The sequence below is a fragment of the Palaemon carinicauda genome, chromosome 23 (assembly GCF_036898095.1).
Source record: "Palaemon carinicauda isolate YSFRI2023 chromosome 23, ASM3689809v2, whole genome shotgun sequence".
Taxonomy (NCBI): domain Eukaryota; kingdom Metazoa; phylum Arthropoda; class Malacostraca; order Decapoda; family Palaemonidae; genus Palaemon; species Palaemon carinicauda.
In genome coordinates this window covers 78592616-78605653 of record NC_090747.1, presented here as the reverse complement: position 1 = coordinate 78605653, position 13038 = coordinate 78592616, and the positions used below count along the sequence as shown (strand labels likewise).

The 13038-nt window shown below is 44.5% G+C and overlaps 1 protein-coding gene across 2 annotated transcripts in view; it reads left to right on the top strand.

The window, feature by feature from the left end:
• Window positions 1–13038, top strand: part of LOC137617197 (cadherin EGF LAG seven-pass G-type receptor 2-like) — a 581094-nt gene that overhangs the window by 151187 nt on the left and 416869 nt on the right. The window lies entirely within an intron of this gene.

The following is a 13038-nucleotide window of genomic DNA, read 5'->3' as shown; positions in this document are numbered from 1 at the left end:
ACTTTCGGCGTAGCTGAATGACGAGCCACGATAATTTTAGTGAGGGATAAGTACCCCATCCGCTAGTTATGGGTGAGGGGTGGAGTAGACTGGCTACCCTGCTCACTCACACCTCTCAGCTGATTAACCACTTTACTTTATGGATTGATAGAGGAGGGACATGCTGCCTTTCTCTCCCGCAAAGACTTGTCTTGATTGTTTTTCTGTTTAGTTTATTCTTTTGTGTGTGTTTTTATCTTATATATACACTGTATATGCATGTATATATGTATACAGTATATGGAAACATACTCTTATGTTGTTAAATACTTGTAACTTTGATTACTATTGACAACGTATGCAGCGGACTCCGCTGTAAGGGAGTCGTCATTTTGTTGATATACCTCCTCTACTTTGCCGCCCTCCCCTGCGTGGGTGGCCAGCAGTTCCCAACACTCCTGTGTGTTTGTTCAGTTCTTGAATTAAAGTTTATAATAGTTCTGCTCCCTTTTGATGAATTCTCTTGCAAGTAAGGTGACTTATTCCCCGAATAGTTCATGTTATGCAGCGAAGTTATGAATTGTAATTCATCACAACTTTTATTTCCCTTTCTACAGATAGCAGCGACGTAGAAAGAAGACCGATGGCTTCGACAGCTCCGGTCAATGTCCTTCGCTTCCTGTGGCAGCTCGTGAGCTGCCCACCTTACGAGGCAGCACTTTGCTGACCTTCAACTTGAACAAGGCTTGTTGATGGGAAGCATAAAGTTCTGCCAGGAGGTTTGCTTCCAGGGGTTGGAAAACCTTCCTTTACGAGGGAGTGTTAACCTTGCCCTGAGTTGGGCTGCTCCCCCTTCCGAGGGAGAGCTTCCTTACTTCAGCCGTTCAGTAACCTTCCCTCTTTCGGGAAGAATCGCTGACAGCTCGACGAGATCTGCTTCTGCTTTCTCGTCGCTGAAGACTGTGCTTCTTCCCCTTGAGCTGGGGAAAAGCAAGTCCAAGGCTTGTTTCTCCTTCAGGGGGAACTCCTCTCTCGTGCCTATGCTATTTCCAATAGAGCTGGGGGAAAGCTTGTCTTAGGCGATGTCCTCCTTCGGGAGGACATCTCTCGTTCGCGAACGAGACTAATACGCCTATGCTTTTTCCCATAGAGCTGGGAAAAAGCTTGTCTTATGCGGTGTCCTCCTTCGGAAGGACTTCTGTCTCGTTCACGAGAGAGATTATTACGCCTACGCTTTTTTCTTATAGAGCTGGGAGAAAGCTTGTCTTAGGCGATGTAGTGGTTTGTGGACTGTGGCCAGAGGTAGCACCCAAACTGTCTAGTGTCCGAATGCCGACTACACTCTAACGTTCACTACACAAAAAATATATAACGGTGGAAAACCAAAAATCTGAATAACAGGTCAAGAGAACTTGGCACTGGGCACCACCCCTTGATTATATACTGGGCAAGGAGACCCCGCTAGAACCTTAGTTCCCTGTTATTTATCCTGCCTTGAGCTTGCTGAATAAACAGGCAGCATGACTGCTGATTTATTTCTGGGAAAATGAGCAGTATACATGAATAGCTTGAATCTCAGGTTAGATTTTGTAAAGGAAACAAATAATACTAAACATATAATGGGTGGCTGAAAAGGGGACACAATGGTGTAAGGTACTGGAATGAAATGCTGTCTTTATAAAAACAAGAAAAATATTTATTACTCTGAGCCCTTTTTCAGGATAAAGCCCTATCTGGTTTGTGATGCAAATTTTCTAATGGTTAACATCAAGACAGAGCCTTTCTGTTTAATGTAGATATTATCAAAAGAAAGTTCCTAACACTATGTGACAAACATCTACATGTTATAGTACAAAATAAATGCCATCATGTGTACGTTGCTGTTCCCAATTTATGCTACAAACATCTACATGTTATAGTACAAAATAAATGCATCATGTGCACGTTGCTGTTCATAATTTATTCTACAAACACTACATGTTATAGTACAAAATAAATGCCATCATGTGTACGTTGCTGTTCACAACTTATGCTACAAACTAGGCTAACTTGATGAGTACTAATTCTATAATCCTTTTTAAGAAATGTCTAAAGTTGTTTCACTTCATCATCGATGAGAATCTATTCAGTACTGAATCACTATAATATACCTAGTTCACAGTAATTTGTAACATCTCGAAATGTTCACATCACTCCAACAATTCTATGGGTTAACAGGTTACCCAAAGTATGTCTGATATACATACGTTCCTGCTGTCCACTATTTCACAGCAGTTCAGGTCAAATCCCTCACACTTGGGAATTTCTGTCAACATACATTTTCAAATGTCTACAGTATGTTTTTTTTTTTTTTGATAAAGAAACCTATTATTTTACATATGCTTGACTCCCTACTGGGTGTAGGGTCTTGCTGTCATTACCTGTTAAAAGAAATCATAACAGATTAAGGCACTTCTTTTGGGGCACTTGAGGGCTATAAAAATTTTATAAAATAAAATTTTTTTTTTCATACACACAAACCATTATTTATTGCATTCCCCCCGTTTTCCCTCAAGCCCATCCATAAAAGGGATTTTGACGAAGGAAAAATCTATTTCTGGGGAGAGACCTGTGACGCCCGGCGAAAAGTCCTTCTTTGTACTTTTTCTGATATAAATCTTCCAAATATACCAGAGAAAATTAAAAGCATGGAATGCAGAGGTTACAACCCTCGCGCGAGCACCTTGTTGGTGTCGTATATCTAAAATGGGCGTTTGTAAAACACTATTCACAGGCTGTCTTCCATTTAGATAATCCCTTCATCAAAGGGGGAGGGCCGTGACAGGCCCTAGAGAATACAGTTGGGTTACCCTACCGACACCTACCACTCGCGCTCACCAGGTCATCCTTCTGCAAGAACATATGGCTTGGCAAGGAAAAAGGGTGGGTCCGCACAAAAATAATCGGGAAGGGTTTCGCCGGGCGTCACAGGTCTCTCCCCAGAAATAGATTTTTCCTTCGTCAAAATCCCTTTTCTGGGTCGACCTGTGACGTCCGGCGAAAAGGTACCAGAGAATGCCTTCCAAGCCCAATAAATTAATAACATAATGAGGAGAATACAATCACCATGTACGACAATACTATGATATAATAAAGTAATCGTCCAATTACCAACCAGCCAAATGACATAGGGAACGTAAGGTTAAATAATAATGACGACAAGGAACCAACTGAGTGTCGAATCGCAAAAGGCATCAAACCTTACATGTCTAAGTATATCTAAACATTAAAGGAACGGTAACTACAATAACAGTTAAACCATAGGAATTAAACATGGCAAATATCATAGGGCTAACGAACTACCAAGGAGAGCGGCGACGTGGTGTGAGTGGCGGGTAGGAGGGAGAAGAGAAGAGATGGAAGAAAGGAAGAAGAGGAGATTAATGGGGAGAGATAAGGCTCCCCTCTGCCATCGTCGTGTATTTAAGGGCCTGTAAGATCTTTAGATATTGGCGTTTGACAACCATAGGGGATTTCCAACCCGTATATTTTTTAAAATCATCAAAGTCCCTGTTCTGGAAGTCATTGTTGGAGGCATCTACTGTCCGTATATCATGAGCCTGGGGAAATGATTCCGGATTAGTATGTTTAATGAAGTAGAGGATTTGTTGCCTGATACCGTGAATGGAAATAGTACCTCCTTGTTCCCTGATAACCAAGGGGCCAGACGAGCGGGTGGCAGTTCTAGCTAAAAAGGGGCTTGAGAGTGTGACTGTACACGGAGAAAAATCCTGGGGATGAAGAATAATCTTCCGAGAGGAGCACCTATTTTGCGGATCCTCATTTTTTAGCTAGGGAAGCTTTGTCTGGAAAAGGAGTACTTCGGCTGAAGGGAGGAAATCTATGTTTTCCGGGTTTCGTGAGAGCTGCTAGTTCTGATGTTCCATCACCTGAGGCCATAGCCGTTAGAAATAAAGTCTTCCTAAGAAGAGTGATATAAGAGCAGGATTCATTGTCCGTGTCCATCGCAAGTTTGAGAACACCGTTCAGAGACCAAGAGTCCTTTAGTGGCCGAACCGAAGGTCGAAGCCTAGCACATGTTTTTGGGGTTGATGAGAAATAGGAATCAGCTAGGTTAATGTTGAACCCAACAAGGTAGATCTTCTTCAAAGCTGACTTGATGGTGGTTAAAGTGCTAACTGTTAGGCCTTTGTCAAATAGGAACCTCAAGAAAGAGATGGCTAAATGCGGGGACATACGAGTATGGTCTGCACTCTTAGGGGACCTACTAGTTGTTAACGGCCGAATCATATTGGCGAATTGTCGAGTCCCTTTTTTGTCCCATTCGATGAAGAGATCGTTTCCGGTTCAATGTTCGCATCTCTACGAGCTGCCAACTTCCTGTAGTCCACAAAGTTAGAGTTTTGGCTATCCTTGAGTAATCTGACACAGTGAGTTTGGATACTCGGGTCAGTTTGAGGAACGGGATCCGGATGGGACTGAGTTTCAACTCGAGGAGGAGAGGAAACCAACTGTTCTTGGCCAGTGAGGTGGTACTAAAGCCACTGCGCCCCGGAAGGAGCGTAGTTTGTGTAAAAGTTTTTAGAAGATTCCCTGGGGGAGATAGGGAAATCTTCTTCTAATGGTTCCAATCCCGGGGTAATGCGTCCATGGCATAAGCCCGAGGGTCCAGGGTTGGAGTCACATAACAAGGAAGTTAGTGATTCATCTGAGTTGCGAATAGATCTACCTGGAGGCCTGGAACGAGCCTGAGTATCCACCGGAATGAAATTATGTCTAGAGACCATTCTTACTCCAGTGGATCCGTCCTGGATAGTGAGTCCGCTCTCACATTCTGGCCTCCCGCTAGGTGAGGTGCTGACAGGAACCAGTTCTCTTCTGTTGCCCAGGCGAAGATAGTGACCAGGATCTGATTCAGGTTGGGTGACTTGGATCCTCCCCTGTTGACGTAGTGTACTGCGTCTGTGCTGTCTGACACTACTCTGATGTGGGTCGACCTCGGAGGAGAGTCTCTCTTCAGGGTCAAGAACACTGCCATGGCTTTGAGAACAATGATATGGGACTGTTTCATGGAGAGTGACCAAGAACCTGAAACATCTGATGTTCGGAGTAATCCCCCCCATCCACTTAGAGACGCGGCTGTATGGAATGTCACTTGTGGAGGTGGGAATTGTAGAGGAACCGATTTGGAGAGGTCCTTCGGTTCGGACCATGGGCGTAGTCTCATTTTCAAGACAGAGGGGACCTTCGAGACCATGTCTCTTATAGGTACTGTAGCTCTCTTTCTCCAAACTCGATTGATGTCTTTGAGTTTGGCTTTTATTAGATCTGTTACTGAAGTGAATTGGAAAAGTCCGAGGATACTTTCTAAGGCTCTTCGGACACCTGTTTGTGTTTGAGAAAATTTTTTGATCTTGGAAACTATTCCTCTTACCTTTTGGAAGGGAGAGACAACGTGTGCTTCGAAAGGTCCCACTGAATGACTAACCATTCTAAGCGGACTGATGGTTGCAGGCGAGATTTTTTGGAGATTGACCCGAAATCACAGGTTGTCGAGAAATTGAAATAATTCCTTCGTAGCTCTGTTGCCTTCTATGACCGGCCGGGCCCAAATGAGCCAACCGGCCAGATAAGCAATGATCTGTATCTCTTGGTTCCTGAGTTGTTCTAACACTCTCTCTCCCAGTTTCGTGAATATCCTGGGATCAATGTTGAGGCCAAAGGGCATGTCTTGAACACAAAGGCTTTCCTGCTTAGGCGGAAACCCAGATAAGAAGAGAAGTTTCGAGCTAAAGGCGCAAGATAATAGTCGTCGGTAAGATCGACAGAGGTGGTGACGGTCCTACGGGGAAGTAAGGTCCGTACCTGAGAGATAGTCAACATCCGGAACTTGTCGCAGAGAATGTAAGAGTTTAGCTTGACAAGTCCAGGTCCACTCTCAATGCCGCCAAGCCTTTTCGGAATTGTGAACAGGTGGCTTTGGAACTTCAGTGATCGATCCCGTTTGATTGCTTCTTCTTGAGTAACCCTGTGGTGTACTCTTCCAGGATGGGAGTGGATTTCTGGGAGAAGGTCACTGGTGGAGGAGGAGGACCTTGTGGCCATTTTCACATCAAACCTTTAGAGATTATGCTATGAGCCCACAGACCGAAGGTCCAATGGTCTCAAAAGTGGTAAAGTCTACCCCCTACCGGGACCACCGCGTTGTGAGGGGGTGAATCTAGGTACTTTCCTTCTCCGAGCCCCCTTTTTTCTAGGTCCGTCTCGATGGCGAGACTGTCTTCTACTCCTGTAGCTTCCTCTCTGGTGTCCACGAGAGGAGCCTGAGGGTTCGGATCTAGGGCTGTATGCAGGTAAAACATCCCAACGGGGTTGGGCTGTGTACCTGGTGAATCAGTGAGGTAGACCACCTGATGAGGGGGATTTGGATGCATAGACGTCGAATCAGAGGGAGGCTGTGATGACGAGTGGGTAACCGACTATCGATTCCTGTCTGATAGAGGCCTCAGACAGAACGTATTTCCCACAACTAACCCGATCAGACCATCAAACGTGTAGGTCGAATTGGAAGGGCAGATCTTGGAATTATCGTACCCCCCAGACTGACAACATCCTGGTCCAGACAGATCGGGCCTGCCCTTTAGGAAATAATACTGTTACCTTCGGTACCTTGTCTAACCTAACCAAGGCAATCTCTTTCAATCGAACGAATCCGTTGAACGGGAATTCTAGTACCTGGGAGTAAATTCTAGGTCCCCCAGAGGGAGGACGTCTATGCCATCCAGATTTATGGTACCATCTATATATGGAACATGTAAGGCAAATCTCTATGCGTTGTTTTTATCGAAGGAGGTTACTTCGATATGCCTGGGGCTGTAGGGGGAAACTTCTGAGTTCCTGAACGGATCCGACTCACTACCATACTTTTGAGCTCCGTCATAGCCCCTTGGTTTTCCCTAGAATGTGTTGCTTTTAGCAGTCACGGTTTATGCAGGGTAACATGAACATCAGGATCCATTAAGGGTCCTAGGTCGGTGACGTAGGTAATTGCAAAGCTGAAGGCTCAAAATTCATCCCCACCTACCTGCCCGTCCATGGGGTCGTCGTCCAACCTTAGAGAGGACACTCTGAGGAGATAGGGACCTCTAGATGGAGCATTTCTTCCCAACCTTGATAACCAAGGGCGGAGAGCCTCTCTTGCAGGCCAGAGAGATTCATCATCATCCTGACGGGAACCATGTAGGCGAACCTTCTGTAAAAGAAAGGGGACATAAGTCTGGATGTTCCTTGAACTTTGGTTAGTGATCCTATTCACAGGCTGGGATCAGCTGTATAACTCATAAAAATCAATTTTAAAGAAAAATCATTTAATGTACTATCTTTTGGGGTATAGTTCGACACTTGTATTCATGAAATGTGACACTGTTGGCGCATCCGCCACAGGTTGGCCACCCCTGACTCAGACGTTCAGAACCGGGTCTAACATTATTTACTGGCTATTAGTATTCTATTGATTCATCTGTTCACTGACCAGAGTTTCAAGGAACAGTAGATAGCCTCTCATGGCATGGTTAGTCTCGACCCGGCCCTTCATTAGAAGGGGCCAACGTTTGGTTCCCAGTACTGAGTGGAAACTTATTTCTATTTGAACACTATGTTGTATGGATATTTATTCATATTTAGGTATAGTTAGAATTGAATATGCACAAATATAAGCTCAATCAATTTATTTCTATTTGAACACTATGTTGTATGGATATTTATTCATATTTAGGCATAGTTAGAATTGAAAATGCATAAATATAGGCATAATCAATTTATTTCTATTTGAACACGATGTTGTATGGATATTTATCCATATTTATACCTAGTTAGAATTAAATATATGCATAAATATAGGCATAGTTATGTTCATATATTTTTATTTGGACTTTCAAGAATAACTAATGAATATTACCAACGCAAATTCAAAGTGTCATTAAAGTAAGTACAGTTTACTTTGTATTCATGTTAAATCCTTTCCTTTACAGCAAAAACAAGAGATTGGCCACCCGTGGTCTGAGTGATCTCTGTCTGTACCGGAGCTCCGGTAACAATCCCCGGTACAAAGGTCCGTCATAGTGACAACGTGAACACCAGAGGAAAACTAATATTAACCTCAATGCTGATCGCCTGTACGATATCCGGTTAAGCCGGAGATTCGATGAAAAGGATCGTAATAACGATATTGTGATTATTTATGAAAAAGGGGTTCATACCCTGATTCTGATCGTCTGATTGATCTCTGTTTGTAACGGAGAACTAGTGACAAAGGTCCGTCATCGTGAAAACGTGATCCTCAGCGGTACGATAACATTCTCTAATACTGAATGTTTGTGTTATCTGCAGTGAAGCCGGAGATTCGATGAAAAAGGGACCGTAATAATGAAACTGTGAAGTCTTCATCGGTATCACATTGTTAACTCCGGTTCTGGCCGTCTGCTTGATCTCTGTTTGTACCGGAGATCCGGTAGCAAAGGCCCGTCACCGTGATATCGTGACCGTTCCCGGTACGATAACATTAACCTCAATGAATGATTGTGTTATCTCCCGTGAAGCCGGCCGTAACGGTGTAATTATGATCAAACATGACAAAGGTTCGTGTGTAAAAGGCTTCAGCCGGAGTCCGAGTGCCGGATTTCACCGTTGCACTCCAAAAATCTGCTCCTGAACGTTAACTAGTTCTCACCCAATGAGTATCCATATAGCGGAGCATAACTCAAGGCAGAGCTAAGCATAACTCAAGGCGGAGCTAAGGGTGTCGGTATAAAATGACCCCAATTAATGACTCATACACTAACGTACCTATTAATAGTGTTAGCTATATTAACAGTAACCACATCAATAAAAACGTTTATAATATTAAACGTACTATCATCAACTCTGATACTAAGAGGAGGCCTGAATAACTCGTGATCGTATAAAAACGGAGAACGGGAAATTCACCTCTCTTACTCGAGCTAACAAAGAAAACGAGAGAAGGGATAACTCATATCTGTAGAACAGGGAACGAGCAGTCTCTGTTTTCGCTCTCAAGGTTACATAATAAAAAAACTAACATCACACAATAAAACAAGAACATTAATAAAATTGATTGCTTTTCTTAGTAATAACCAAGAACGAAGAATAACGACAACGTAACAAATAAACATGGATATAGTCTAAATCGAAGCCTCTGAGGCGAGTACAAACTAACAGACTAAATCCCTCAAGCCCATCCATAAAAGGGATTTTGACGAAGGAAAAATCTATTTCTGGGAAGAGGCCTGTGACGCCCGGTGAGAAAGGTCCTTCCTTATACCTTTCCTAATATAAATCTTCCAAATATACTAGAGAAAGATAAAAGCATGGAATGCAGAGGTTACAACCCTCGCGCGAACACCTTGTAGGTGTCGTGTATTAAACAAAGGCGTGTGTAAACCACTATTCACAGGTTGTCTTCCATTTAGATAATCCCTTCATCAATGGGGAGGGCCGTGACAGGCCCTAGATAACATGGTTGAACTCCCCAACGACACCTACCACGCGCGCCCTCTAGGACATCCTTCTGCAAGAACATATGGCTTGGCAAGGAAAAAGAGGGGTGGGGTCCGTATCAAATAACCGGGAAGGGTTTCACCGGGCGTCACAGGCCTCTTCCCAGAAATAGATTTTTCCTTCGTCAAAATCCCTTTTCTGGGGCGGCCTGTGACGGCCGGTGAGAATGTACCAGAGAATGCCTTCCAAGCCCAATAAATTAATAACATAATAAGGAGAAAACAAACACCATGTAAGGCAATAATATAATACTGTAAGTAAACATAAATCATAAACTAGCCATAGGCATAGGGGATGTAATGCTAAAATAATATGAGGACCAGGGATCACCTGAGTGTCCCGTCGTGAAAGGAATCAACCTTACATGTCTAAGCATATCTAAACTTTACAGGAATGGTAATTACAATAACAGTTAAATCATAACAATTAAACATGGCAAAATAACTTAGGGCTAACGAACCACCCAGGAGAGTGGCGACGTGGTGTGAGAGGTGGTCAGGAGGGAGGAGAGAAGAGATGGAATAAAGAAATAATCAGAGATTAATGGGGGGAGATAAGACTCCCCGCTGCAACCGTAGGGTATTTAAGGGCCTGTAAGTTCTTTAGATAGTGGCGTTTGAAAACCATAGGAGATTTCCAACCCGTGTATTTTTTAAGGTCATCAAAGTCCATGTTCTGGAAGTAATTGATAGAGGTAGCTATTGACCGTATATCATGAGCATGGGGAAATGATTCCGGGTTAGCATGTTTAATGAAGTAGAGGATTTGTTGTCTGATACCTTGAATGGTCAAAGTACCACCTTGTTCCCTGATAAATAAGGGGCCAGACGAGCGGGTGGCAGATCTAGCTAAAAAGGTCCTGAGAGTAGTGACTGGACACAGCGAAGGATCCTGGGGAAGAGAGATGATCTTCCAAGGGGACCACCTATTTTGCGGGTCCTCATTTTTTGCTAGGAAAGCTCTGTCTGGGGTAAGCAGTACTTCGCCTGTAGGGAGGAAATCTATGTTTTCCGGGTTACGTGAGAGCGCTGCTAGTTCTGAGATTCTAGCACCTGAGGCCATAGCTGATAGAAATAACGTCTTCCTAAGCAGAGTGATATAAGAGCAGGACTCGTTGTCAGTGTCCGACGCGAGTTTGAGGACATTGTTCAGAGACCAAGAGACTTTTTGTGGCCGATCCAACGGCCGAAGCCTAGCACATGCTTTTGGAATAGATGAGAAATAGGAATCAGCTAGATTAATGTTAAACCCAACCAGGAATATCTTCTTCAAAGCTGACTTGATGGTAGTTATAGTGCTAGCTGCCAAGCCCTTGTCAAATAAGAACCTAAAGAACGAGATGGCTAAATTCGGAGTCATACGAGTGTGGTCTGAATTCTTTAGGAAACCTGCTAATTTCTTAACAGCCGAATCATATTGACGAATTGTCGAGTCCCTTTTGTCCGCTTCGATGAAGAGAACGTTTTCCGGGTCAATGTTTGCGTCTTTATGAGCTGCAAACTTCATGAAGTCCACAAAGTTAGGGTTTTGGCTATCCTTGAGGAATCTGACACAGTCTGTGTTTGAATTACTTGGGTTAGTTTGGGGAATGGAATCCGGAAGGGTCGGAGTTTCAGCTCGAGGAGGAGAGGAAACCAACTGCTCTTTGGCCAGTGAGGTGCTACTAAGGCCACTGTCCCCCGGAAGGAGCGTAGTTTGTGCAATACTTTCATTAGAAGATTCACTGGTGGAAATAGGTAAATCTTCCTCCAATGGTTCCAATCCAGGTTTAATGCGTCTATGGCATAAGCCTGAGGGTCCATGTTTGGTGTCACATAACAAGGAAGTTTGTGATTCATCTGAGTTGCGAATAGATCTACCTGAAGGCCCGGAACCAGCCTGAGTATCCACCGGAATGAAATTATGTCCAGAGACCATTCTGATTCCAGTGGTTTCGTCCTGGATAGTGAGTCCGCTATCACATTCTGGACTCCCGCTAGGTGGGTTGCTGACAGGAACCAGTTTTTTTCTGCTGCCAAGGTGAAGATAGTGACCAGGATCTGATTCAGGTTGGGCGACTTGGATCCTCCTCTGTTGATGCAGTGTACTACGGCTGTGCTGTCTGACACTACTCTGATGTGGGTCGACCTCGGAGGAGAGAGCCTCTTCAGGGTCAAGAACACTGCCATGTCTTCGAGAACATTGATGTGGAAGTGTTTCATGGCGGGTGACCAAGAGCCCTGAAACATCTGACGTTCGTAGTAACCCCCCCATCCACTCAGAGACGCGTCTGTATGAATTGTCACTTGTGGGGGTGGGAATTGAAGAGGAACCGATTTGGAAAGGTTCTTCGGTTCGGACCATGGCTGTAATCTCATTTTCAAGACAGAGGGGATTTTCGAGACCTTGTCTCTTAAAGGTACTGTGGCTCTCTTTCTCCAAACTCGATTGATGTCTTTGAGTTTGGCTTTCAATAGGCGATCTGTTACTGAGGCGAATTGAAGAAGGCCGAGGATTCTTTCTAAGGCTCTTCTGGACACCTGCCTGTGTTTTAGAAAATTCTTGACCTTGGAAGCTATTTCTCTTACCTTTTTGGGAGGTAGAACCAGCTTGTGCCGTGCAAGGTCCCACTGTATGCCTAACCATTCGAAGCGGTCTGATGGAAGTAGGCGGGATTTTTGGAGATTGACCCGAAATCCCAGGTTGGCGAGAAAACGAAGTACTTTCTTCGTAGCTCTGTTGCACTCCAGGGCTGACCGAGCCCAAATAAGCCAATCGTCCAGATAAGCAACGATCTGAATCCCTTGGTTCCTGAGTTGTTCTAGCACCGTCTCTCCCAGTTTCGTGAATATCCTGGGTGCAATGTTGAGGCCGAAGGGCATGACTTTGAATGCAAAGGCTTTCCTGCCCAGACGGAAACCTAGGTAAGGAGAGAAGTTTCGAGCTATTGGTACGTGATAATAGGCGTCGGTAAGATCGATAGAGGTGGTGACGGCCCCACGGGGAAGCAGGGTACGTACCTGAGAGATGGTCAACATCCGGAACTTGTCGCAGAGGATGTAAGAATTTAGCTTTGACAAGTCCAGGACCACTCTCAATGCCGACGAGCCTTTCTTCGGAACTGTGAACAGGCGGCCTTGGAACTTCAGCGATCGAACCCGTTTGATTGCTTTTTTCTGTAGTAACTCGTTGGTGTACTCTCTCAGAATGGATGTGGGTCTCTGGAAGAAGGTCACTGGTGGAGGAGGGGAACCTTGTGACCATTTCCACCCCAAGCCTTTGGAGACTATGCTGTGAGCCCACGGACTGAAGGTCCAACGGTCTCGAAAGTGGTAAAGTCTCCCCCCTACCGGAACTATATCATTGCGAGGTAGTGAATCTAGGTTCTTTCCCTCCTCGAGAACCCCTTGTCCTAGGTCCGCCTCGTTGACGGAACTGTCCTCTAGCCCTGTAGCTACCTCTCTGGTGTCCACGAAAGGGACCTGAGGGTCCGTAGCTAGGGTT